This window comes from Agelaius tricolor, unplaced genomic scaffold (genome assembly GCF_023055355.1).
Source record: "Agelaius tricolor isolate 1412-34295 unplaced genomic scaffold, bAgeTri1.0.p SCAF_6, whole genome shotgun sequence".
Classification (NCBI taxonomy): Eukaryota; Metazoa; Chordata; class Aves; order Passeriformes; family Icteridae; genus Agelaius; species Agelaius tricolor.
The window spans coordinates 40,954,204-40,958,268 of record NW_027269266.1 but is presented as its reverse complement, the minus strand read 5'-3'; positions in this window follow the sequence as shown (position 1 = coordinate 40,958,268).

Genomic DNA, 4,065 nt, shown 5'->3' with positions numbered 1-4,065 from the left:
TTGCTCTTCTTTTTTTTTTCCTGTTCTCTTTCTTTTTCCCTGTTCTCCCTCTTACAGTAAAAATGGCCTGTTTTACAAGCTTGTACCATTTCAGGATTTCACACTTTGGTACCAGAGATCTGCATGGTATGGTTTGCAATCTAATAAATGTTAATGCTGCTCCTGACTCCCCCAGCTAAAGATCTGAATAAGCAGGGAGACATTTTTCTGATGCCATTTCCCCATTACTGGAGTGAATGCCTGAGTTCTGTTGATATTATTTGCACTCAATGGAAAAGCAGAAGAGTGCAGCATTTTCATTCCTTACCATCCACTACCTTCTCATGTATTCTAAAATCCAGGACATGTCATAGGAAGTTTATTAATTATGTGTAAATAAAAGATATGAAACTTTAGAGGGTAAGATAGCACCAGGCTACATTGATTTGAATCGCTGCTTTAATTGCTGATTAGGTCAACAGCTGGGAAAGCTTCATTCAGATAATCAATTTCTGCCTTGTTTTTGTACTTTAGGCCATGTTTTCCTCCCTGACAGATTTTTTCCCTTTCTCTGTTGGTAACCAAATTAACACACAACTGCACCACTTTTAAACTCCGTTTAGCCATGCTTTGCATCCCCCTCAGATGCATCATATCAAGGGTGGCCTGTTGTTCATGAGCTGTTTATGTGCCCTTTTCCATGCGCAGGTGAGTGAGTGGCCACAGCCTGCTGGAGGGTGTGAGCCAGCCAGTCCCTATGAGTGTGTGACCAGCCCCTCCCTCCCTGCCATTGTCCCAGTCAGCTCCTGGCATCTCCTCCCTGAGGAGCTCTCTGGCATCTCCACCCTTCCCACAGTTCTCAGGCACTTGGAATGTGATTTGTGGAGGTGAACCATGCAGAGGCAACTTCTAAGATCAGAAAAGGTGGCTGCCACCACCACCAGCAATATGTTGACTTCTTTCTGAATACACCTGTGTGTTTTAAAGCCATTGCCAGCCTGGCATTTTGATTGAGGCCCTTGAAATTTTATGGTTTTTTATGTATTAAGAGACACTAACTGTTGTCTATCTGTTCCTATTAGATGCCTGCTCATTGGTTCATAACTTGCAGTAAGTTTCATTTGGATGGAAAAATTGAATCCAAGCAATTATTTTGAATTTTCTTAATTAGTTAGCAATATATTTAACATGCTGGAAAAATTGTTGACTAACATGTTTTGATTAGGCTTGTTAACGAAATAAAATATTCCTGATTATTTGTGGTAGGTTCTAATCCTGCAGGATGTTAGCACTAGCACATCTTATTACCACACAGTAATTCTTCCACATAAAGCAGGAATTTCTTTTATATGCCAGTTAGTTAAAATGTGGATTAACAGTGTATGTGGAGTACAATTATGAGAATGAATTGAAACTGAGGATTTCTTTGCATTCACGGAGAGCTGCCTGCTGGCAGGGTGAGCAGTTCAAGGCAGCTTTGGTTTCTGATGGTTTCTTCTGTTCAGCGACTTCATCCATTTCAGTGGTTTGGTTTTCCTTAAACTTCACCAGCAAACATGGCCTGCTTATGACTTCCCATAACTAGAATTGCTGTAGGAGTAATAAACAATCATGATTTAAGTAGATTATCACAATTTCAAATATTGTTACAATTTTATTTTTTTTTTCATAAAAGCCTTGGTTTCCAAAGGGACAAATTCAGTCATCTGCTTGTCTGGGTGGGATGTCTTACAATACAATTGCAGCAATGCCTAAGCCCATGTGCCAGATTTTAGTCATGTGCAGAAAAACATTCACCCATCTCTGCCCTTGTTTCAGCCCCAAGGGCTGACCAGCCCTGCCAGCAGGCATGGTTTGAATCACTCCAGCTAAACCATAGGAACAGCCACCTCCAGGCAAAAGGTGTCCCAGGCCCCTGATGAGAGTCACATGTGGAGGAGTGGGTGGCACTGCCCTTTTTCATTCCACCAAAGCATCCCCTCCTCTCACAAGTCTTGGCTGAACTGATTTTGTGGGGAAGGCAGTGTGATGGAGAAAGGTTTTTCTTCAGCATGTCTCAGAATAGCTCTGTGTTTGACTGTGGGTAGTGCATCTATTTTGAAGATGCTCTGCCTGAGTTGATTTGCAGTTTCCTGTATTATACACTAGATATAGACCTGTTTATGTATAGAAAGAGTTTGATGTGCCAAGTTTTACAGTCTTTTTTTCTCCTTCAAAGTCCATTTGCTTGAGTTGTCAAAAAAACCCAAAAAGTTCAACAATCTGTGCATGTCTACTTTTTTTTTTCCATTTGAAAATTGAGAGAAACATAGCCTGGAAATGCATGTGTTGGAGAACACTTATTTTCAGTAATTGCCTATGCTTCATTATTCAGTGTGCTAGCTGCTGAGTCAGAGATCCTGTGGAAAACACAGCTGCCCAGGAATGGGCATCTTGATGGGATGAAGGCTTCTGATGATAACTGTGGATTCAGCTGCTGACGGTGAATGACGACATCTTGGGTCTGTCTGGTTATTTACAGTTTGTTATACCCACACAAATATGTGTGCCATCAAAAGGAAAAGAGTCTTGTTGATGCTTGCCTCACAAACAGAAGCTGCCATGTGGGGGACAGACATGTGGACTAAAAGTTGTTGATCCTACACCCAAACCCTGTTCTCAGAAGATAAATGATCAACAAAACTAACAGTCAGTTAGGCAATAGCTGCCTCTGGTTTATGTGAGAAGGGTGTGTATATAAAATGGGAAAGTCTCTGTTTAGCTATTGCTTCCTATTCCCACTGCTTACACTCCCTTCCTTTCTTTCTTTTGTAATTCCATTACTTCTAGCATAGTTATGCTTTCTGCTGCCAAAAAGTCCTGCAGGAATTTACAGGAAAGGGGGTAGGTGTTGAAATGTTACAAATGCACTGGCTGTATTCATCCTTGCTCTAAACTTACTGTAAATACTGTAAATGACAAAGACCTGGTGAATGGACCCATCTTCCTCCTCCTCCTTGTCTTTGCTTTTTAGGACTAAGCATTGTTCCTTTGGACAAGAGGAAGAAAGTGCAAGATGACAGAGGGTGAAAGACCTCAAGCTGATGCTGCATATGTTGAGGATGCTGTCATGGAGCCATGGCCTGAGCTAGCCTGACTTATCTCACAGCATTGCTGTAAATTGGACACAAAATTCATCGCTACCACTGCCCTGTGGCTGGGATGAGTGGAGGTTGGAGAAAAATCAGGTTGAAAATACCTTGCTAAAGCAATTTGTGCAAGAGTTTTGAGGGGATGATTTGCCTTGCTAAGTTTTGTTTAGCTCTGTCAGTGAGTTTTTGTGTGCCCTGCATAATGGGGGTACCCACACCTCCCTAATTTTTTAGGCAGATGCTGGTGGAAGCAGGGACTGGAGTGAGGCTGACATGTTTTGTTCTTCTGTGTGCTGTTGGATTTTGTTCAACTGCTTGTTTTTTACATGGCACTGACAACTAAATGAGACAATTGATGGGATATCTCAGAAGGAATTATATGAGTCTGACCTGAAATCCCACAGAACCTGCAGGTTCTGGTAGCTCTGACTGCGATTTTCATTCTCATAAGCTTTTGTAAAAATAGGGCTTTGTGAAGGGTAGAGTGTAAAAATGCACTAAAAATCATGCTGAAGGTTTTACATGAAAATTTTGACCTGTGTTTCTTCCCAGACCAGCTAGCTTTGTTGTAGGATGCTGTGTGAAAATCTTTGATGCACACTTGTACAGGGTCAACTCTGAAGGAAAGCATGCCCTGCGTGCTCACAGTAAGATATAATTTTCTGCTCCTTTGCCACCCCAGTCAGCCCATAAATTCTGCCATCACCCCTCCATAACTTGGGAATTGGCTTTTTCCTCTATACCTCTGACACCTCCTTAACATATTCCTACTGCCAGATATTAACAACACTATCAAAACTGAACAAGCACCTGCTCAGGCAAACAGCTACCAAATACTTCAGTGAGCATCATGGATTTTGCTCCAGTGCTCCAAATAAGTATTAAGATTGTGATAGTCTGCTAGGAATACAGACTGTGCTATGAGCCCTGCATGCTCATCACACATCACAAAGAT